Source organism: Perna viridis, chromosome 9, assembly GCF_037379345.1.
Source record: "Perna viridis isolate PV_CMFRI_1.1 ecotype Kerala chromosome 9, ASM3737934v1, whole genome shotgun sequence".
In the NCBI taxonomy this organism is placed as follows: domain Eukaryota; kingdom Metazoa; phylum Mollusca; class Bivalvia; order Mytilida; family Mytilidae; genus Perna; species Perna viridis.
In genome coordinates, this window is record NC_142453.1 from 19964665 (window position 1) to 19990890 (window position 26226).

Below are 26226 nucleotides of genomic sequence, written 5' to 3' on the forward strand. Positions count from 1 at the left end.
TCATAGAAAAATAACAAAAAACTCAAGAAATTATAAATACCTATCACTGAGTAGGTTTTTACATCTTTTGACGATTCCTTTCACTGTACTATATAATGTATTAGCAAAGCCTTTCAGAACAACCGATAAATAAAACATTCGCCTTGGGGCAACCTCATTTAAATACATGTAACACATGTACCTGTAATTATATAGATATAGGGAACAGAATCGAATTGTGATCTTTCAACGAAGGCGGCCGCTACTTTGATATGAACGAAATGGCAGGTTCGACTTATTGTAATTCTCTACATGACATGTCAAAGAATGATCAAGGGAACCAAGGTTATAGATTATTAGCAAAGGAATGTAATCCAGGGACAAAGATCAGACATGGAAAACAGACATACACAACAAAGAACATGAAGTAACTAAAATCATACATAAAAATAACAAAAGTAAATAGGCAACTCGGACTCCGCTAAAAACTGGGAGCATTGCCCAGATGCAGCGGTAGGGTAGGCTCCTCTGCTTTTCTTGAAACACCCGTCGAGTTGCTCATAAAAATGAATGTCAAGTCCGGGGTAGACAAACACGGAAAGGAAAAAGTATTGTTTGTATTCGAAAAGACAATTTCAGGCTAAGGTTTAATGAGGCATTTATACATTTCCTAGACCACCCCTCTTCATGGTTGCCTCTAAAGCAGAAATATCACATATGTACGGACGAATTTCACTACTTATTTTATGATATCTCTAGGTGATAAGATAGATATTGGATATTGAATAATAAAACACATTTTATAAAATATTAAGATAAGAATTCATCCAAACATGTCATTAATGACACACATTGTTTTGACGAACGATCATCATTTGCGTCTAAACCATTACCCCTTTCGTGCATTTTTCGCGAGTTTTAAAGCAAGGACGCAAAACGATGTAAACAGTTAAGAAAATGCACGATAAACGGTACTTGAACGCTTACATCGGATACGTAAACGTTTCATGGAGTTGAAAAAACCTTGCAAAGTTTCACTTATAGTAGGTCAATACTTTCGGAACCTATGATACAAAGATACAAATTGTGAGTAACCTTAACCCCCTGCCTTTTCCGTCTTTAAAGGGCATATAACGACAGAAAACATTTTGTCAACATGATAAAAAGTGTATAACAATTTTGTGGTATTTTGCCGTCATGGTAGATGCATAGTTAAAACAGGACAAAGAGACACAGTCTTTGAATGGACCAAGCTCTGTCGCTGTAATTAATATTCATTTCATAAACTGTTCTCCTTGCCATACCAAGAGGAAATAACTACTGTGAAATTTCAAAAGGTTGTAGGTTTCCTAGCCATTTTGTAAGGAAATCTTAAAATTTGCTGCCTCATAATTGAAACACTTCTTTCATTTCTAGTAATTTTAGGCTTTGGTGTATAATGTTAGTTTACCTAATAAGAATTGCCCTTAAAATTAACAACATGTGTGATTGATTGATTAATAATTGTTCACCAAAGAAGCATGATTTCGACTTTATGCTGACGATGAACATTAAATGGATAATGAAATAAACATAAAAAAGAAGATGAAGTGAAAATGAGAAGGGACACACGAATAAACGGTCAACAGGTAGGGAAGAATTATAGGTGGTTAGAGTTTGGCAATTTAGCTTCCCGCAGACGCTCCTATATCGCTTCTTTTTATGGTACGCGGGCTGTGATAACCCTACGTGCACCCCCACACCACGATATGATGTTCAGGTACCCTTATACCTCCCATTTACGATCTTATTGTCGCCAAAAAATAAACTGAAATTTTTTTTTTTTTTTACTACTCTTTATACCTCGTTTAGGCAAAAATCAATTTTTTACGTTTATTCTTCAAACTTCCTCTTCTTACAAAACAATGAAAACAGAATATATATGTAGTCCAATGTCTCAGCTTTACAATGGTACCAAGAAAATTGCGGTAATACTTAGGAATTTGGGGTAAAATGGAATCCCACCAAAAAATTGCTAAAATTGAAATATTTTTTCCATGTCAAAACCCCAAGAGAATTTATCCTTCAATAAAAAAATGAATTATTTTGGTATTTTCTGTTTAGTGTTATTACAATTGATACTTCTGGAGTTCTTTTCATGAATTTTGGCGATTATCGTGGTCAGAATTTATCCAAAACAAACAAAAACGGATTTTCGACTTTTCCTTTAAAAGTCACAAAAATTCGATCTACAAATTATTTCTCAACTAAAACGTCTCAAATGTTGTGTCATTTGATAGATTATTTCATTTCCTACATTCCACATTCCACGAAAAACTAATATTCAAGAACATATTTTGAACAAATGTTAAAAATATTACCCCTAACCCTAGACAACTGGTCTCGGTATCAAAAATAGTTCTCATTCCAGCATACCAACGCCGTAAAACTTACATTTAAGGCATTCATACTTAATGATGTAACCAATATATCTGATCAATTCATGAGCTTAGACTTTCTTTTTTGAGTTACAATTACTGAATTTCAGATGATTCCAATGGGAACAAAGTGTGCTCCTTTACTTGCTGACCTATTCTTTCACTCTTATAAGGCTGACTTTATAGCTGATCTGATCCGAAAGGAAGAATATAGTTTGGCTAGATCCTTTAATCTCAGTTTCCGCTATATATATGACGTAATTTTTTAAAACAATCCTAATTTCGGGGATTTGATACATCGCATCTACCCAAAATAACTTGAAATAAAGGATACTACAGACACTGTGAAGTCAGCCTCATATCTTGACCTAAACTTAGAAATCGATGGTAAAGGAAAACTATTGACCAAACATTTAGAATTGTCAATTTTCCTTTCATCTGTGGCAACATGCCTTCAGCAACTGCGTATGGAGTGTTCATATCACAACTCACACCTTATGCCAGAGCTTGCCGAAACTACGCAGACTTTTTGTATCGCGCTAGAACTCTATCAAATAGGCTTCTTGAACAGGCTTATGTTGCTACAAGATTGAAGTCACCACTACAGAAATTTTATGGTCGTCATAATGAACTAGTGAATCGTTATGGTGTATCCATCTACGCCATGAAAACTAATCTATTCAACGTGTCATAGTTTTCCTTTCCTCGTTTGTCTACCCCGACTTTTTATGAGCGGGTGTTTATAGAAAAGCAGAGGACGCTTACCATACCGGTGCATCAGGTCCATGCTCCAAATTTTTGGAGGAGTCCGAGTTGCTCATTTGCTTTTGTTACTGAGTATGTATGATTTTACCCAGCTTTTTTTTTCAGATCGATTATATGCTAAAAATTAACATTTGGGTTCATGTTAATGTACTTTTTTCATGGGTAGGGATGACAATATTCCACCTAATCAGGCTTGGAAAATTTCAAATATTTCTTACTTGGGTTATTTAGAAAGCCTAGACGCCATATAATTGTATTTGAATATACAAAAGCTTGTTTGATGTCCGATATTCAGAAAACAAAATAGTAATTACATATGAATTGGAAGAAAATATGAAATTCCGAAAATTCTACATTTCATGAAAAACTCATTATCGTCACATAGAAACGAAAAAAAAACGCGCACTAAAATTGATCAGATATGTTCGGTATATCATTATCTTAATTACGAATGCCTAAATTATTAGTTCTACAGTGCCAGTATGCTTTGAATGCTTTTTAATTTAGTTTGATACTGACACCAGTTTTCTAGGGGTAGGGGAAATATTTTTTAATAATAAACAGATTATACCAAATACGCCATTTTTTGACAAATCTTTAAGACAAATTGATTCGGTAATGGGAGGTATAAAGGTACCTAGAAATCACCATGAAGTTAATGAGTGGGGGTGCACGGTGGACCCTCTCAACCCAAGGACAAGTATATTGTACGTTCAAACGTGTATTATCGAGAAATTTATTGCGCGCTTGGAGAGTTGTTTATCGTGCCCACGTCTTTCGTGCGTGAGAAATTAATATTGTGAATTATGATCGTTCTTGGTATTCGATGTGCGTTCAGTTTGCGTCGGTACTCCTATCGAAAACTACTGCAACGTTCTTTAACGAACGAGGAACATTGTGTGTTACCTTCACTACGGTTTTTGGCGATATTTTCATTAAGAGTAAGCTCAGTTGGCTTGGCGCCCGGCTGGTGTTCTGGGTGCATCTTAGTCGCCTTGTACGACAAGCCTAGCAGTGGACATTATGATTTGATAGCCAGGACCCACACAAGAAAATGCCATATACATAAAATGTGACTAGAACGTAAGATTTTGTATTTTAAATGGCGGTACAATTAATAGTTTTTAGTGTGCAATCGTAAGAGTTTATGAATGCGCGGTCCTGTATATTTTTTTTTATTTTTTTTTATTTTATTTTTTTTTTTTTTTTTTTTTTTTATATATTTTTTTTGGTACGAAATGTCATGTTAGTGTATCTACCACCCTATTTTGTATGTCAATATTCTTCTTAAATCAATGAAAGCTTAAAATTCACCCAATAAATTACCTAAACCGTTGAAAAGGCTAATTCGTAACTATAAAAGGATATAGTTATGATACTGTTGTCAAACCGTTAAAGATAGTATTTTTGGTATTAACATTGGTTCGCTCATAGTGGCTTTACATAGAATCTAACACACTTTATTCAAAAGAAGTTTCTGCATTGCATGAATTATTATTATGTCCTTATTGTATGACATATGATGTACCGTGGTTCTCAACCCCGTATTTTAACTGGTAATGGGGAAACCAAGTATGTGTATACGGATACTAAATTTTTCATAGTGGAAAACTCAATATATACTCAATTTTTCCTCAAGGAAAAAACTATATATACTAGATTTGCCGGTGAAAACATGAGTAAACACTCAAATGCTAGTATGTGACACCAGTATTGTCTCAACCGTGACCTTCACAGCGTAACGGAAACAAATTTTCACCGAATTTACAATATTTATATGGTAACTTGACTTTTAAATCACTTGGACAATATCAGTGCAGATGACGATAGATCCCAGAGGGTAGAAGTCAAAATTTTTACCGAATGCTGTAGCATAAATTTCGCAACCTTCAAAACACTGCTTCGTTTCAGTATTTGTATACATTTAGTAGTCCAAACATTCACTGTTTTTCTTTGAATGAATGGTAATGTTTTCGTCGAAATCTTTTGAAATATTTTTCAAATATTTACATATTTCAGGACTTTGTCAGGCGGTGTTGCAATAGATGTCACAGCGGTACGAGTTCAAGTCCCGTGGAAGGAACAACTAAACATTTGCATCGCAAATTTGACAGTTCTAACATCGTTGGGAATTTTCAGACCCTTTTGTAAGTTCACATTACATTCCCTGTATCGATTTGATCCGAATAGAGCAGTGTAGCGAATAGAGTCGTCACATTCTGAGACGTTTTTATAATATTGAATTGTTGTGACATGCGTATTTCATTTGATCCTCTATCCTACAAAATAACACCTAGATGAACTGTCCCGTCCTACCATGGATCGTGTGGTAAAGTTAAAGCCCTAGATTAATCCTACGATAAGGAATGACCCGGCCAGCGAAAGCTATATGTATGTACAGCCTAGCAGGCTAAGTGATCCAGGGGACTTTGTGCAGGCGGTGTTGCCACAGATGGCACAGCGGTACGAGTTCGAGTCCCGCTGAGGGAACGACCAAAAATTTATATATATATATATATTAGCCGATACCATCAGAGGTTGTACAATTCAGTTACATCATGTACTAATGTTCGCGCTCTAGATTCACTTACGAGAAAGTATCACTCGGTTAACAAAAGCTATATCATATAGCCTATTTGGACACAGTGCAGGCGGTGTTGCCATATATGTCAGAGAAGAGAAGGGTTTCGTACTCACTTGGTATTAACAATTCCCCTATACGACCCAAGTGAACCAGAATAAGGGTCCCTGTTTACGATAAAAAAAAAACTTTCTTCCCAGGAATGAAGAATGAGGAAATGTTAAAGGTATCCATTCACAGTTATATATTAAGTATCTAATACATAGTGTATTCTACAGAATGACTTTGTAAAACCTCGATATGTATAACACGTAAATTTTAAAACATGAAATAGCATTGCATGACTTTGAACACGCATTTTAATACATATGTCCTAAATGTTAATAATAATTTTAGTTGTAACATGGTTAAATATATCCATAAATGTGCACAATCCTTGTATAATTTGCATGATATATCTACCTTAGAGATCCCTAATGACACTGTTTAAAATGTCCTTCTCAAATGATTTATGTTTGAAACTTTGAGATATGATATGAAGTTCATGTTTTAATTGAACTTCTAATTCCTATGCACAATAAATTTGGTGGAACGTTTCTTCAAAAATTTATTTGGTTTCGAATTTTCCATATTATAAATTTAGAAATACACCAAACTGCATTTAAGAGGTTACAGCATTTGTGATTATTTTAAGCATTAAGAAAATACAATTGGCTTGTTGTATGGTCTTCATATAATTATCCATGACTAACTAAAATGTTAATCAAATCCTTAACTATTTCACAAACAAAAATACAATTATGGAATATGCGATTTATAGTAACAATACTATTTTCTGCATGACAAAAATGGGGGCTAGGCGCTCTGCCCACAGAGCAACTGGGATGTGTGCCCCAGTTGGTGAAATGGGGTACCTCTTGCATGTTACATGCTGGGATTGTCAGGCTATAATACGGACAAACCTGACTGCAAACCATAGTGGTGCACCGTGTTGGAAAATATGCCACGTTCCTCGCACGTTAACGAACCCTGCTGTGGTATTCTATAGGAGTAGGAACCTTTTGCGCTCCGCCACAGGAGGCTAAATTGTCCGATCCTACCCATCCCTCTCTTTTATCTTGTGGCGATCAAAATTTGTCGATCCTATTGTCCTTGTGTCCCATCAATTTTTTTCATTTCATCATCATCATTTCATGCTCATTTTATCATCAATTCATGTTCAACGCCTGAATACAGCTGAAATATTGCTGCTCGGGCGTTAAACTCCAACAATCAATCAATTAATTAGTCTGTTGTCAGTGTATAATATGTGGTGTTTAAATTTCAAATGATTTTTTTAAAAATTTGGATGTGTTATTAAACCTTTTACGATAGTTACAAGTCGAAAGTTTCTGGATGTATTACTCGTCTGTTCACATCTAGAATTTGTGGCAGATCTATAATGTTTAAAACAATATCATTACTTGAGTTTTCCAATGTCTTATTATTTAGAATTTCTGTAAATTTAATCGGTATTTTTTTAATATCCCAAGTTTAGACTTGCATATATATATATATATATATCAGCCAAGTTGGCCGAGTGGTCTAGAGCGTTGGACTTCGTGCAGGCATTGCCATAGATATCATTGAAGAGATTGTGTTCGAATCCCGCTGCGGGAGCGACCACATTTGCAACCTCGCATTGATTTTAGAGTTGGGGTGTATATATATGATGTCTTTATCGGTATCGTTGTACAATCCTTTAGACTTATATAATTATTTTTGTTTGTGCTGCATCGTCATGACTGGACGATCCGATACCCATTAAGTTTGCTGGTTGGCAGATTCCTTTAGACTTTATATATATGTGTGTGTGTGTGTGTGTGTGTGTGTGTGTGTGTGTGTGTGTGTGTGTGTGTGTGTGTGCATCCTTGTATTAACATTCTATATTGATCTAGCAAGTAAGATGGTAGAGTTGCCGCATCCAATTAGACTGTTTAGATGTATTATGTACATGATGTGGCTGTATTTGCATACTGTTGCAGATCCTTTATTGTCTTATCCGATACCAACAGTGGAAGTATCACTCGGTTTACGACAGCTATATTTTTATATAGCCTAGTTGGCAGAGTGGTCTAGAGCGTTGGACGTAGTGCAGACGATGTTGCTATAAATGTCAGAGTTGGCGTGAACTCTAAGGCATCCAATGCGGAATTCAATCAATTACTACGGTACTATAATATACCTAAACATTGCAAAATTTGTTTATGTTGTAAAAACATAGTCTTCTTGGAAATTAAGAAATAATTTTAATTAATAATTGTCAGACATTTAACGTTGCCTGAACACGGATCTCACAGACATATTTTAACACAATGGGCAAGTGTACAATGCTACAAAAATACCAATTAACGAATAGTTGATTTCTTTTCATGTGATTCCCAAATAACTTATATATTTACTGAATTGATGGCGAACCTTCCAGACTCTGCTTGGTTGTTCGCTAAATGAAACTAGAACATTCACGGAGTTTATGAATTTTATCTTTTTTCAATATTATTTGAATTAATTATATCATACATCACCAATGTATTAAATGTAGCAATATAATACTTACCCTTATTTCTCCTTCAATACTATAATACAGTTGGAATTTCTAATGTGAACAAAAGCCACACATACACCCCTCCAATGAATACTACTCTTTTTTATAGAATTGAAAATTCCTTTTAGTGGTATACATAATTATGTTTTTACAAACAATTGCTAAATTATTTTTTTTAACATTCACATAACACACAGTTGACAGTTTTCACTTTTTGTGCATTAGAGCATACTACTCAAATCAAAATTAACAAAAGTGCTGGGTACAAACTTATAAATAAATAATAAAATGTGGTAAAATCATACTTTTGAAAACAGTAACTTTTGTAATGTGGAAAAATTGGTGAACACATTTCAAAATTCTGGTCTTTCGTTGCACCTTATTTTTTATTGTATTCTTTGTTGTGTATGTCCGTTTTCCATGTCTGGTCTTTGTCTCTGGATTACATTCGTTTGATTACCGCTATAACCTTGGTTCCCTTGATTACTCTTAATTAAAAAGTCACATTTGTTAAAGTTCAAATAACGATAACATACAGAATAAGCAATAAAATTCGTTAAATATGCATTTTATTTAGTTTGGCTCACAATTATCCTTTTTGATGATGAGTAGCACTTTTTCAGTAACTTTGTATATGATTTTGTTTGGTTTTTTTTTTAAATTATGAAGTACAAAATCGATATTGCGTTGTTTGGTAAAATGGAACACTTTCATCAATAAATACAACAATGAAAAGCATGCGTTATGAAAGTAACGATAACAATATCATTGGTTGCCAGTCGAACTAAGGATCAACGTTAAGAAAATACTTTAGTTATTCCCTAACTGCAGTATTTACAAATGCATATATACGGCCACAGAAATCTATAGAGTTTCATACATTTTGTCAATGACAAATTTGATTGTAGATTTGACTATATCAAGCATCTTAACCACTTAGATCGATTGGAATACACCAGGGAGATTCCACTCAAAATACATTAATAAAAAAAAATATGTTTGCTTTCTCATAAATTCTATAACAGCTTTGTCGACGAATACATACCTTTACTACATGTAACATCTAATCCGACCCTAGTGAGTATAACCATATCATGTGAGATTATACGGTTTTAATCTATCAGTAAATTGTGCATAAAAATAAACTGTTGATAAAATATTAGTAAACCAGTGATAATAACATATAATACTTTAGTGTCTACGTGATTTAATACACTATTGTACATTACACTTCAACTGTTGAAAATCTGGACGGTCAATTTCAGAGGGAGAGGCGAACCAGCGTACGGCAAATCCAAAAGTCAACAATATGTGATAAACGTCTTGTTTTTTTTTTTTTTAAACAAACGCATAAGTTTATTCTGAAAAAGCTCCTAGATGAAATTGGTTTTCATTGATTAGACATGTGTATACCTTTAGTCAACTTGATTTAAATTAAATCTGTCTGTGTGTAAACGTTTTCTTTATCGTATATTATACATAAAAGTATGACTGACCTTAAACATGTCCCAAATGTCATCATGACCTCGTGGATCGTTAGCGTGTATTTATCTGCACAATGAGAACCAATTTGTGCACTAGATCATAGTTTTTTTCTTTTCTCTTTGTCCATCCCGGACGTGATATTTTATGTGAAACTCGGCCGATGTTTCAAGAAAAATCGGTACTTCTGGTCAATGTTCCCTGTTGTTTAAAGTGGAGTCCGGATGGCTCAATTTCTTCTGTTATTTTGTTTATTTCATGTTCTTTGTTGTGTGTGTTTTCCTGTCTGGTCTTTGTCCTTCGATTATATGGTTATTTTTTTACACAGCAGTCTGATTTTATTTTAAAAAATTGGGAGGGATGTAATCAACATCAACCCCGCCGCATTTTTGTGCCTGTCCTAAGTCCTTAGCCTCAGAATGTATTATCTTGTTTTCGTTTTCATTAGTTAAATTTGAGGCAACAATTTCGTTTTTCCTGTGTAAATTGTTACTTACGGTCTTTTTAACGATTTTACGATGTTTTAAAATAGATTGGACGTCTTCCTTTAGGATGGGAATTATTGGTACAATTAGAATTAATTCATTAGGCAGAACATTCCGTTTTCATGATAATATGCAGAGAGAGATAAGGAATACCCTTCATTTCCTTTACAAGCCTTTCTTTATATTTTTATCAAACTACAAAATGTCTTTTACTTGTTTTAGTTAACATTTCTGTTTGTTTGTTTGTTTGTTTGTTTGTTGGGGTTTAACGTCCGAGCAGCAATATTTCAGCTATATTCAGACAATGAACATGAAATGGATGACAAAATGAACATGAAATGAAAAAAAAAGATGGGTAACAAGGATAATAGGGTTGACAAATTTTGATTGCCACTGGAAAAAGGGGGATGGATAAGGTCGGCAATTTAGCCTCCTGTGGCGGAGCGCAAAGGTTCCTACTCCTATCGAATACCACAGCAGGGTTCTTTAACGTGCGAGGAACGTGGCATCTTTCCCAACACGGTGCACCACTATGGTTTGCGGTCAGGTTTTCCGTATTATAGCCTGACAACCCCAGCATGTAACACGCCAGGGGTACCCCATTCCACCACCTGAGGCACACATCCCAGTTGCTCTGTGGGCAGAGCGCCTAGCCCCCGGCTAGGTTTCTGAGCACTATTTAGTCGCCTTTTACGACAAGCTTAGCGCTGCTGCAGGCCTATTCTTTTAACACCCGGACCTGCACGGGGCGTTAACATTTCTGAAGATAAGGTGGATGTTGTTTGTTTTGTTTGTTTGTTTGTTTTTTTTTCTCAAATCTAAAAGAAACACTGCTCAGGTATAAGGTGTTCAATCGGATCACATGCCTTTTCCTCTGTATATAATGCATTTATATTTTAACTCAGGTTTTTGTATTGATATAATTTCACCATCAATCTCATAATGCAAGTTAAATAAAACAAAACATTATGTCAAGATTTTAAATAAAATTACCTGGCATGCCAACATATTTTTAGTAACAAATTGAAATGGGGCCATATTCAAAAGTGTGTACAACACCCACTACAAGACTTTAAATCAACCCCTAGAAACACGAATACAAAATTTTTTAGACTATTGGAATAACATAATAGTATTACCAAAGCAATAAGGGAAGCATTATTTATATTTGAAACATGAAAACATGCTTGAGTTTGTCAGTCGTATTGAATACTTGATGGCATTAACTGTTAAGGGGACAAGGAAAATGTTACACTCACAAGAAAACTACCAAAAAAAATTCAATGTAGGTTTGTTGCATACACATAGAAAGTACACAACATATGCATTCTTTCAACTTTAACAATTCGCACGGGTCTCATCTCAAACTTGGGGTGTAAGTAACAGTAAAACTAGGCTTACCTGCTAGTCCGTGCTACTTATTTCATCAAAGATGTTTTATAAAATATATCATGATGGCCTTTCATCTGTGATAGTAAGATTTTCTGCTTTTACCATGCCAAGTGGTCCACTCTGTCATATCCATAGTAAAACATGCGAAGTTAGGCATTTTGTCAATGCTGGAAAAGAAGTTAACTTAAAAAATGTATAATTATATCTGTAAAGTATCTCACATATAAAAAAATATTTTTACTAATAACAAAGCTAATGACAATCACCGTGATTACGATATACCGCCCCGCCCATCCGCTTTAAAAGCGAAGTTATTGCAATTTAAATAAGCTATAAATACGATGAAAAAAATCCACAAGGATTTTAAATGGCTATCAATCAACTGTCAATTTAGTAAAGACTATTTCACGAATCAATTATTTGTTATTTTTTCATCCAATATCTATTTACAAATAATAAGACCAACATCTGAAAAGGCTAAACTCTGAGTAAAATCTATCTCACCTATTTCCCCTATGAAGCCTCTTGCAAATATCCAATGCCATTTCCCAATAAAAATTAAACCATTTAAACAATGGTTTCTAGCAAAGTTTTTGTTTGCTGCATAAAAAAAAATAATATAGAAGATTTGACAATCACAACTACAAATTTGACATTCATATACACTTACTAGAGACACACATGAATGGACTGTGTTTGACGTTAGAGAATATTAATTAACAGCGGTCTTTCAGAGAATTTTTGTACTACTTTTGTTTTATTTGAATATATACTCCTCAGTACATTTCAAAAGCCATTATAGCGAGAGGGAGAAAAGCTGTTGTTAATGTCAAGCTTTTGTTAACATGTTTAAGGACACAAGATGCATTTTACCACTGAAATAAATGAAGCACCAAAATTGACCTCCATTGTTTGTCCTACAGTTTATGTGTGCATATAGCATGTATAGTGCATGTGAAAATGAAAACTGACCCTTCGGTCCCCAACCCTGTCATTAAACAGATTTCAAATGGAAGTCCTCCAAAATGAGTAGTATTTAACTTCAACATACATTAAACACGGTAACAGATACTCAATATTTTAAGCATGCATCATTTTTAAGAATGTTACACGTTAGAAAAGTAAAGGCCATGTATATACCATTAAGAGAGTTGTGTCCCATAAATCCTTTGTGAATGATCCGAATGTGTTGATGCATATTCCATTTCATCAGGAAACTGATAAACACTCAAAAAACAAAAATTAGTTCGTTGATTTTTTTTCTATAAAAATGAAGAAACTTAAAACGTGAAGTTGATTTGTATTATCAATATCTGTCATAAGTCGTAAATATAATATGCTATTTAAAAATATACATTGTCCAGAAAGGATAGACAAATCAAAACAATAGATAGTATCATTCAATGAAAAGTTAAAAAATAGAAATATATAGTTTTTGGGAATATATCACATTTTACTGATTTTTTACTGATTTTGCTTGATTCTTATAAAGACCAATTGTTAAAACTTGGATATTTCAAAACACTTGCATTGCACATGGTCTTTCATCCCAAACCGACAATGATTAATTTTCCCTCGGGTCGACAGATTGTTTAGGTTCTTTCCTGTTGTATTTTCCCACCGCTGTCCCAGGTATCGGTCTTTTATTAATAGTTTCACATCATTTATTTTAGGTCCATTTAATTCTTATAAATTCTACCCTGGTTGGCAATTGGTTGATGACAATCACATTGGAAATCATATTCCTATTTTATACAATGCATGACACATCACGGATAGCAGATATTGTATAGCTTCTGACGATCGAAGCTTAGTCTCGATGCGGCAAACAGCCCAATTACAAAATGCGAAATCTTGCACTGTTGGTATTACGGAAAGTTCAGTACGAAGAATAATAATTTTGAAATACTTTCAAGTAGCGGATAGCGAGATCGAAAACAAACATTTTCACTTCAATGCATTTGCATGGATATTGTGCCTATGCATTACACTAACGACCAAAGGACGCCTGCAAATGATTAAAAGATAGGTGTTGATAAGTGTTGGTCGCCTTTTCTGATTACTCTGTCCGTCAGTCCGACCGTAACAAACGCTTGTCTGGGCAGTAACTTTTCAATATTTTTTAAGTGGATAGATCACCTAAGGACGATGTGTTGCGTATCATTGGTAGTGGTCTTTGTAATGTTATTTTGGTGTATAAAGCTTAATTGCCATGGCGGGGCCCACAGAGATGGATTCTATCTCCATTATTTCTATTCGTTTGTAAACATCATTGATAGTTTCTATTAAAATATATCAGAAACCAGAACAAATGTAAAAGCCACATTTGTAAAGTGTCAAAACAAAAACACATGTCACTTGGGTAATGTTACAATAATTATACGCTATCGTACATGTGTTTTTCTACCGGTAAATCCTTCGCCACATTAACATGTGAACGATCCATATCGTTAATGCGAGTACCGCTGCCACAGGGGTTTAATAAACACTCGTTTATATCTTTAAAACATTATGGAGGATATGTACATTTGACAAATGTTGGCGAGTAGCATACAAACCTTGGGTCAGTTACATAAAAATGTAATTAATTACAAACCGATTAGTTGCCAAATTTAATAAAATTACACAAAATTTATAAAGTAATTAATTAAATTACAATTACGTTAGTAATGTGTTTAATTTCTTTTCAGTTGTCACCGGTTTGATTTGCATGATAAACTTAAATCATTCATTCAATCACACATCCATCCATTCATTCATTTATTCTTTCATTTATGTATTCTATCATATTGGCGAATTTGACTGGACAGTATGTAGAAATGGACTTACATTTATGGACGGACTATATTACAGTATATGCATACGCGCGCTAAACTAACTGCATGAGCACCCGCATTTCACTGGTATTTAAATCAGATGATATCCGTTGTCCACTAGTCAGTCACATGTAGGGCGCAGGAGTTACAACGCCGTCTTTCAGGTGATTATCTAAAGATTCCTATTTATTAAGTTTACTTTGGTTTTGGGTTTATGATTTAGAGAGGTAATTTTTAGATTGGATTTAAGTATATTGAGACTAGAATGTCTATATTCTGAATAGAAATATCTAAACTTTGCAAATTGAATTAAACTGTGAAAATTTGAACATTTATAAAATTTACAATTACCAAGTTAGTTTACTTTGCGGGAAATATTTTATACATATTATGCATGTTACGCGCATTGCATGTTATTGAATATTCTAGGTTACGAATTGTTACTATCATCTGTGATGTTTGAGAGTTTATTAACTTGGTCCGAATTTATTTGAATTTCAGTGTTGTAAATAAAGTACCACAATATGTTCTTTCAGAATATAATTATGAATCCTTGGACAGCCCAATTTTTAGCAGTGACCATATTTATATATAGCTGGACCTAAAACCATCATTTTCCACTGCGACATTTGGAGGTGCCAACGTTATCTCGTCCAACCAAAATTTCCCTATAGAACAACCAATCAACCAAACAATTTAGGGTGTTCTACAAATATTGTTCCTGTTCTCGGTACCACGTATAGTTCCGGAACGGCCTGACAAGTTACATATTTCGACACAAGGCGATGTTGTTATATGAAACTGTTATTTAGTCCGTTTGTATATTGTACCGAACCTGGGAAGGTCATTATTATAAATGTATTCTTGAATTTTAATTATGCATCTGTCGGCCAAACCTGATAATATTTTCCAACAAATATTCATTTAGTAAAATGTGAAATGTTCGTTGAATTTTGGAAAGGTGATTTTCCTATTTATACAAAAAGTTATATTGTTATGTGACCAATCCGTGATCGTATCACAGGGATTCCTGAGAAGGCTTCTGATTTGTGTATCGCATACAACTAGTCTATTCATGTACATGTGGTTTCACCATCTTGACAGAGCATGCGTTTGGGGCATTAAATACAAAGAATTTAAAGTTCCAGCTATGTGATGTAACTAGTTTGTTTATACAAACAAATACCACATTACGATATCAAATGTACTTTTTTGTATATACCCTTTGTGTTTCGTAAAAATAATATTTCAAATAATATAGTACAGAAATTTGTGTCGCTTTTCCGGCTGCACGTCAAGCACTGTATGTAAATACTAACTGAGACAATAATTGACTTCGGCTGATATCATATGGTGACTATTCATCATTCATTTCTCATCGACGTTAATTACGTAAATTCGTATTTTGTTTAAAACAATTCTGAATACATAATTAATTTCTAAAAAAAAATATTTAGAAATTTAAAATTTTATTTTTTTGATGAGTTCATTATAATTCCTCACAAATTAGTTTTCCGCTATAATAAGCTTGCATCGGGATGTACAATGTAATTGGTACAAATGGTGGATATTGCATCAGTCCTCTACTTTTAATTATTTCATCATTTGAAGTTTGTTTAAACATTATATGTTCGTAAATAATGGCCATTCTGGAACGACAACTTCCAAATTGATGCTTATGCATTACAATCATTAAATTCAACATATGCATATGCCCTTTAAAAAAAGAAAGGAAATTTACAGGTTTAAAAACAAATCGTTAATTTGTATTATAATGTAGACATTTTATCCAAATACCTTCAAGAAGACAGAACGAAAATGTAAGTAAAGCATCATCTTATCAAATACATGCATGGATGTTAAGATATGTATTTCAAAGTAAAGCGGACCCTTAAAGGTTTTCAGTGCTATATCTGATCTGATTTGTAAGGAATGAAAAGTATTTTGAAGGTTATTTTCTTGGCAAATTTCATATAAATAATAAAAGATAAAAGATGTTACATCAGTCGACCCTTATTTCAGCTGGTGTGCTTGAATTTGAGGTAGAACATTCACATATTGTCCAATACTTGTTTTACAATTAAAATGAAGTAGCCCTAGGATAAGGGGCCTATATGTATATGCGCGGTGTCGATGATCTACTTGTGAATACAAGCTTCAAGTTTAAGTTAAACACTATGCATGGTAGACGTAGACTACAATTAGAATATAGTCCTATACCTTATCGATAGTGCAAAAACAACGAATATAGTGAAACATAACAAGTACACCAGCATGAGAGCTACGTCCAAAATAGGTAAGGCCCCGACAACAAACCCCATAAAATTCAAGGTAACAGAGCGATGACAATTCTTAATATATCACTCAAACGTAAAAAACGACACGAAGACACATAAATGTTCAACATATCCTGACTGTGGAAGGTATGAAATTGTCAGGTACATGTCGAGATTTTAAATTGAAATTTTAACGCCCATTGGGGGTCCGGGTGTCACCAGCATGCCTGCGCTTGCCGCATAAGACTTCTAAATAGCATTCAGAACCCTTGCAGGGTTGTGCGCCTCAATTGGTTGAATCTGGTACTCCTGGCATGCTGCATACTGGGGTCGTCAGGTGGGGCACCGTGTTAGGCAAAATGCCTCTTCGTTCTTCGCACGTTAAAGAACCTTGCTACAGGAGACTTGGCAACTGAAATTCATCGACCCTATTATACTTCAGTCCCATCTAATTTGCAATTCATCATTATTTTATGTTCACTTTATCATCCAATTCATTTTCATTTCCCGGATTTAGCTGAAATATTGCTGCTTGAGTATCACACTTCAATAAAGCTATGTGAATTAAACCATCAAGAGTATAGAAACGCCTTTAGCACAAGGGAGATTATGTTAGATCATGTATTGACGTTAGTCCAGTTGTCTTCTAAAATCACAAAACCACTAATCACATCGTTCATAAATTACGGTAAAATGTTTGTTCTTATATGTATATATATTATTAGTATAAAGTGGATTCTATGATGCTCACATTTTGAAAAAAAAGAAACAATTTCTCGGCATACCTCTCCCTTACAGCCCAAGATAAGAAAACCTTTATCAATGCATCAACAAAGCAAGAAAGCAGGAAATAATATTACAAATCAGCAATATACATAAATGCAGGGTTTTACTGTATAATCAAAATTATAAATTTGTAACATGTTTAGTCTTTTTGTAATTATTCCAATTATATAAACTCAAGAATCGAGTAGAAAACAATTTGTAACCTCCAAAAAGAAAATAGTTTTCGACTTAACTGGCTGTGAATTAATGAATTTATATGTAATCAAAACGTTATTTAGTTTAGGACTATTTGAATTGTGGACTGCGGACCAATCCATGTAAATGACGTGATAGTACCAAACCAAGTTATGCAAATAACCTGGGTTGCTCAAAGAGAACCAACTGATCAGGTTGTCAGAAATCAAGTTAAATTGTTTAATACTATCGCGTATGTAGATAGTTTTTTAAAGCTTCATTTCTACCATTAATTCCTATAATTAAGCCACACGTCTTTGATGCCGGTATTATCACCTGTATGGTTCTTGACTTTCACGGCGTTATGGATAAAGAAATCATCAGAGTCAAACTTGACAGATCTTGACTAGTGTACGTTCGGGAACTAAGATTTATAAAGATATGCGGAGAAATATAATGTCTTATTACATCTTTATTGAAAGTAAAATATATCATTGTAGGTGCCGACTAGCGGTTGGTTCCTTTGAAAAAGTATAAAAAAATATTTTTGACCAGGACTATGTCTCACAACAACTCATGTTTTTTTTTAGTTTTTTCTATTAAAAGCTTACATCTAGCAGACTTGATTACCTTCAATAGAAGTATCGAAATTTGTAATATTTGTATGCTACTTTTAACTTAAATTTACCGTCACAATGTCAGTGCAGATGACCATATATACCCGAGGATAGCCAACATCTCAGCGGTCATACTTTTTTCAACTAACTTTGCCGAGGCACAAATATGAAACCCCAAAAACACCTAGGTTTCGTTCCTTGAATTAAAGATAGGCCTTCAAAAATGTAGCTCTGTTAATATACTTTTGTAAAATTATTCGGTGCTGTATTTGGACTCCCTTTCCAGCGTTTTTGTTCTCGTTTTTAAAATCCTGGTATAATGTAATTTTCGTTTGAATCTTTAACTTCCTACGTGGTATTGCATTTATGCTACGCAATACCGGACAGTTAGGAAGTATTAATCAACGGTAAATATTTATTTTACAATTCCCTTTCTTGTTGAATTGTAATCACAATGATTACGGACTTCTTTAATTCGACTCATGATCCGGGGTCAAATGTTATTAAAACATTACCACCCAGCAGTAAGACATCACGGAGCAACCGCTTACAGAGTTCAAAATGACTTTGCCAATGTGGCCAAGCTCCTTTCTATCTGTCTAGTTTCTGCTTTATCATCTGGTGACCGTGAGAGTGGATTTAGTAGGTACTATCTGATCAAGACCTACATGTATCTTAGGAACAGACTCAAGGTTTCATCAGTCTATTCTCTTCTAAAGATCTGTCTCCGTCCTTCTGATTTGAGGAGTTTTTGGTTGAAGAGGGCTTTTGAGGTGTGGTGTTTGGGAAAGGACAGGAGGATTTTGTCATACCATAATAGTAGCTTTTGTCAAAATAATTATTTCTAGACTTAATGCATCAAGGCTTTGTCATGATGTAAAAAAAATCTATTTTTTTAACAGTTATTGTTTTATTTTATCATGTAACACACGTTTTCTTAGTAACAGTTATTTTATTGTAACATTTATTATAGTTATTGTTATGTCTGTATCTGTAAATTTAAATTAAAAATGAATATATTAAGCGTGTATATGTCTCTAGTTTATGATACTGTTGACTATTGACAAAAATCTGCCGCCCATAACATGTCGTTTGTGCTTTACGCAAAAGTGACTAAAGCCCTCAAAATCCTAGCTAAAACCCTGTGCAAGTAGGCTACTTGTACAGCTATAGAATCGAAAACAGATAATTTCATTCATAAGTTTCTATACTTTAATTTGGAGGAAGTAGGTGGTACATGTATCTCATATTACTTCAAAAAGCTGTATTAAAAAGTGGGTTATTTTTACCAAATCTTTTTTGAATCTCCTTGAGTTTTTGTTATTGTAACAAGAGAAAATTGTTAAAAAAATCTATAAACCTCATTAATGATGCTGACAATTTTGTAGTTGTGTGCTCCTTCTGGTTTATGTCAATAAATCATCTTGAACTTATTCTACACTACACAGCTTTCATGTTGAAAGTTAAACAAGGATTTGAGATGAACAGTTTTTTCATGTGTAAAATACTTAGCTTGTGTTTCACTGATAATTATAACATGGGTAAATGCCTTCATTTTTCAGCATCAGAACTGCACTAACGAGGATCAGTTTCATCTGAATTGACTTTTAAATCTGAAAAGATTTACACATATGCATGAACTGTACAGAACTGTACATCAATCAATACAATTACATGTACATATAGAAAAAAAAACAAGGAAACACGCAATATAACTAAAATTAGATCTTAATTGCTCCCCCTTTTTTTCTATGTTGCATGTGAAATTTTAATTAGATTGGGGAACACAGAACATTGTAATGTATGATATTAATGTTTTTAACTAGTACAATGAGGTATCTAGTCGTTTCGCACCCTTATATGTTCACTCTGAGTTGATTTGTGCTGGGTCATTCCCCCCTATTAATGCAATAAAGACTGTACATTATGTTGTACAGTTCAAGTGTTTTAAGTAGCTGTCTTTGTAAGAATGATGCAAAATCTGAAAAATATGATATACCCCAAAAAAGGCTGCATATTTTTATTGTTGTAATTAAGTTGTTTTATGGGTGTAAATTATGAAGTGTGTATTTATTCATTCCGATCTGTTTGCTCTTAAGGGATAATCAACATTGAAAATCCAGTAGATTCTATTGTATTTGATTGTCATTTACAGAGTTATCTCCCTTAATTTTGAAATCTACAGTGCATTCTATATGATTTTTATCTCCTATGAGCACGGGTTATATGAAAATCCAAATACAAATTTGTGTTTACTAAAGCATTTTAAACAAAATATCAAAAATAAAAAATATGTAGGCTTTCCAACCATGTATCACATTTTGCATGATTCTTAGCTGGAGTGCTACTTAATAAACAGTAGTTAATCACTGTCAATGTTTTTAGTACCATTAAAAATACCTTTTAATTAGGATACATTATTAGGAAAGATGGAAGAAATTATCAGCTTGTGTTTTTACGTAATAATTAAAAAAGTACTCCTTTCATCAGGGTCTACGGCGAAACGACTCTCATTATAAAGATTTTTTATAAAAATAGATATGAAACAGTATCAAACCAAAGACATATTTAATATGCAGCCCTAAAGCCAGGTCATGCAAAGTAAAAAGCAAGTGGGGAACCCTACGCCATGTTCACAAAACTATTTTTAATGCCTCCCTCTTTGTAGACTGATAAAAATATGAAGATGGGCAAAGTATCATATTTCCTATATCCTAATAAATAATTCTGAAAAACAAACTTGATAACAATATGAAGTACATACTAAAACAATTTTACAATATAGTTAAAAAATGATGCTGTAATATTGAAAACAAAACTAAGTCTGCATCTTACGTCACAATTCAATCATATTGGAACTACTTTTTTGATATTATCAAAGGAAGATAACTCCAAATAATTTTGATATTAGAGACAGAGTTTTAACATTAATAAATCACATAATTATAACACAATAAAAGACATCAATGCTGCTCATTTGCTTAAAATGATGAAATATATTTCATTTTTATGCGTGAAAAATGAAGGAACAGTGGTATAATGGATATTACAATTTTTAAGAAATTTGCCAATCATAAATGTTCTTTGGTCTCTTTGATCTTTTTTAGCAATAATGATTCAACCTTTTGATGAAAATGAATATGTGTAAGGTGAAGGAAAAACATTAACTGAAACTTTGTTATGTTAATTTTATAGTAAAAAAAAATAAACACAAGTATATTTCTAAACCAAGAGTACATTCCTATCAACTTTCCTATCAATAAGCTAGTATAGTATAATGCCGTTTCAGAAAATTACCTGTTTGAAAAAAAATAAACTGTTATCAAAGAGATATGTCTCGCCTGTTCGATATTGTTCAAGCAAGTCTTAAGTTTACATAAGTGGTCCATGTTGAAATGAACTTATCAGAAAACTTAACATAAAACATTACCATTGAATTTTCTAAGTCAACAGAACATGACTGCAGGATAAAAACGTAAAATTGGCATGAATTAAAAAATTATTTGTGATGCAATGATGTCAATGCATCTGTACACCAAATATCATTGACCTAGCATAAGGGGTTCATGTCGAAATGAACTTGTCAGAAAACTTAACATCGCCAATCTAAATGCAAAAACAAAACACAAACCAAATCGCAAAAATAGATAATGTGTAAACATGTAGAGAAAAATTGCCTAAAAATAGGAACTTTATTGTGATAACATAAAAATTGTTCATACCACAGTATATAAATATAAGGAAAAAATAAAATAATGTTTTTGGCACTAGTTCATTGTAATGGCATCATAATGGACTCATGATTATACCTCACTTAAAAAAACTCCTGAAAATTGTAAGTTTTGTTGTTTTTTTTCTGACAAATTTACATCCGGAAACTATGTCCACACTCAATTTTCACATATGATAAACTACAATAATAAATGTATTTACTAAACATGAAGTTGTTTCTTAGGTGTGGACCATTTCCTTGCCAAACAATGACCAGATAGTAACCAAATATTATCAAATTGACATAACATCAAAAATTTGGTAAACTTCAAGCAATCATTCTCTTCTTTGAATGCAAGAACTATCAGAAGAGAAGTCTTTATGTTTTCTCATTAGTGATTGACTCAAGTCTCCTAATTCACATTAAGTCTTTCCTTATCAAAAACGAATCTCTGCGTAATATCCTTTCTAAATGTCCCAATTACCGTGAACCACGCTCCATAAATTGGAATTATAACTTTAAAGTTCTTATGGATGTCGTCGGGGACTATGCAAGAAAATGGATAAAACGAGAACAAGAAGACATTGATTCTCTGTTAGAGTGGTTAAAGGCCATGAGGTCTTTAATTTTGAAATGAATGAAAGTTTTAAGTAGGTCAATGAGTGTCAAGGCTACATCAGTTTTCAAATACCCCTATGTAGCAAAACCACTGTCTACTATACATGACAAATATGTTGTCGTACCAGCAGACAAAGCCCAAAACAACATTGTTTTTGTCTGCAAAACGTTTTATATCCAATGTTTATTATCAGAGGTAGACGTAGAAAATAATAGCAGTGATAGGACCTACACTGCTACCACTCTCACCAAAGAAGAGATTGTGGAAAACCATAAATCTGTGCTAGCCTCTTTTGGTCTCTCTACCAAGGACGATGATTGTGATTTACCGTCTATGTACTGGATTCCTAAACTTCACAAGAATCCATACAAACACCGTTTCATAGCTGGATCTGGTAATGGGAGTGTAGTAATATGAGAGGTATAGAATAAAGTTTGGTTCTAGTGTGATGAAGTCCAAGAGGTTTTTGTATGAAAGGAAGGACACCATATACGAAGACATCATGTAAAACTTTTTTTCCGTCACAGTTTTCTTAGCACAGCGGCTTGAAATTGTAACACATTCTTCCCGTAGGTATGCTATTTGGTAGTATCCATTTTCTAAAAAAATTGACAACAACTTCCTGCTTACCGAGGACTTTGTTTATTTTAACATTATATTTTGCAAGTTTTAAATTTTCGTCATGTACACTTTTCTCAGCAACTACTCATCACAGTGGCTTGTGATTTTAACATTTTAACATATTCATACTTAGGTATATCATATAGTAGGATACGTTGTCGCAAAAATCGACTACAACTTCGTGGTAACCGAGGACTTTATTTTTGACTATATTTTGAATGTTGAAATTTTTGTCGCGCTTTTATCGGCAACTACTTATTACAGGGGCTTACAATTGTAATACATTTTCCCGTAGTTATCCTATATAGTGGATCACTTTTTGGAAAAATTCGACAAAAACTTCCTGTTTACCTAGGAGTTTGGTTTTTTTTTCTTTCAACTATATTTTAGCAAGTTTAACTTGAATTTTTTCGTCACACTTTTCTGAGCAACTACTCATCACAACGGTTTGAAATTTTAATACCAAATAGGTATGCCATATAGTGGGATCCAAATTTGAAAAAAATAAGTCGACAACAACTTCCTGTTTACTGAGGACTTTGTTTTTCTTCCTGATATCGTGGTTGAAAGTGCGGGCATCACTAGTGAGCTTTCCCTCACATATTTCTTGTGGAAATTTGTATCTGTTAGATACAAGGCTTTTTTAAAAATGATAGTTTATAAACCGACCAAATAAGAATCGTAGACAACACAAATGAGAAAAAGATTACCCTGAACTTTTTTCAACTTTTCAGACACATAAATATTTGATAATACACATTTAAAAATAAAAATGTTAAATCCATCTCCCATATTTTTTTCTCTCTTTCACCAATTTCACTACATTTGGTTCTGCTTAACATAGGATTGCACCAAATATTTTCACATGAATGTCTAAAACAGTTCTAAAATTAGGGTTCTCCCACAGTCATATAAGTGCATTGAGGGCTTTTGCAGCTAAACAACTCTTGAATGCAGTTCAAGCATGTAAATGTGCCATTTTCTGGTGTCTAATGACCACCAATGTGAAACATATGACCATATAATCAGGCCAGAGCATAAACATAGCAGCTCAACCAGTAGTACGACATATTCTATCCGATTACCCAAAGGCTGGATTACGTCACCTCTAAATACAGTATATACTTACAGAATCCTAATGAGAAGCAGTACTGAAAGACACAAAAGGGTATTCAAACAACTTGTATCTTTTAGTACTCTTGGATTCCATATACTTGTTCGATTGCTAAATCAGAGAATTAGTAAGAAGTCCCATTCTAATTAACTGTTACACAGTACAATTTGGCATTAAATTTTCGGAGAAATGATGTTACGTTTTTGCATAAGAACCTTCTTCTCTAATATTTTAAAGCTGTTTAACATCTACATCTTGAAATAATCAGGCGAATTAAAATATAAGTCAAAATTTGCTATGATTCTCATTTAATGAAGAGAGACACGGAGGTACTAATTAGCGGGGACCACAGGTGTAGAAAAAAACTTAAGGTAATCAACTTTTTCGCAACTCAGGATTAATGAAGAAAGAATGGGGCACGAGTTTAATATCATGTTTCGAACTCTGAATCCATTTTTTTTTCATGAAGGCAACATATAGACGTCTTTTAAATGATTTGAAAATGGATACTTTTGTGAAGTTACCCACCTTTTAAAATTAGTGAGAAACTGCTTCCATTCAGCTTCAGCAACTTTTCATGCTGGTTTTGGTAACTATGACTGTTATAGTTATTTTTAATCCTTTCCATTCACGTTTAACCCCTTTCCATTGACTATGGTCTGTGTCTAGAAACTTGATTGCGGATGCTCGTGAGTTCTACTGTAAAATACAATATCTGCTTAACAAAGCAAGATTTCTTGTGACGCCTAGGTCAATTTCTACATCGGAGGTTATTTTTTAGTGTAAGGGAAATGGCTGAGTAGTTCCGATTGATATTGTGCACATCCATCGCTGGTGACCCTAGTCTGTATTTTTGTGATCCTAGGGTCGCTTATGATATTGACCAGGGAACCAGATTACGGTTAGTAAGAGAGGAAACGAACATCTGCTGCTGCATGGAGCTTGCTCAGTTTATTATTACCAAATTTGTCATTGTATCCTTAGGTATCTGTTTTAGAATATTGACAAATATGTATGATCTAGCGCAAAAAAATGACTTTGCTGCTATCTTAAGAACAAAATGGATTTATTTCAATATATATCTCTATTACCGAAATGATATAAGAAAAATGAATGTCACTTACTTTTGTCAATTTAGATACACCGGTCTACTCAAGTATTCAATTCAGTAAACGTTGAATAACGACTCCTTGTTCAACTTCTTCTAACAAACAGGCTTACAGTCGAGTAGCTAGACGGAAGCTCGGAAGCCTGAGCTTCCACATCATTTTGCAAAAAATAATGAAATAAGATAAAGAGAGATATAGAAGAAAAGAAATGTAGGTGGCAATTTATAAGTGGAAGCAATTAAGTACATGTACGGGGGTTCAATGTTGAATCTTGATATACTTTGTCATCATTGAGTAAAGGCACGAGTTTAATCGACAATATATTGGTCCAGTGTGGGGGACGTGTTTTTCAACAAACGGTCGGCATTCCAATGGGAACAAATTGTGCTCCTTTACTTGCTGACCTATTCCTTCACTCTTATGAGGCTGACTTTATAGCTGATTTGATCCAAAAGAAAAAAAATATCGTTTGGCTAGATCCTTTAGTCTCAGTTTCCGCTATATAGATGAAGTATTATCTTTAAACCATCATAATTTCGGGGATTTGATACATCGCATCTATCCCAAAGAACTTGAGATAAAAGATACTACAGACACTGTAAGGTCAGCCTCATATCTTGACCTACACTGGGAAATCGATGGTAAAGGAAAACTCTTGACCAAACTTTACGACTAACGTGATGACTTTTCATTCAGA

The 26226-nt window shown here is 33.6% G+C and overlaps 1 long non-coding RNA gene across 1 annotated transcript; it reads right to left on the bottom strand.

Annotated features, from left to right (window-relative positions):
- Window positions 1-38: 38 nt before the first annotated feature.
- Window positions 39-9414, bottom strand: LOC148607242 (uncharacterized). Its single transcript, XR_015914987.1, has 3 exons — window positions 9372-9414; window positions 8339-8424; window positions 39-83 (listed from the first exon to the last, which is right to left on the bottom strand). It is a non-coding gene; the product is annotated as an uncharacterized LOC148607242 (long non-coding RNA).
- Window positions 9415-26226: the final 16812 nt, after the last annotated feature.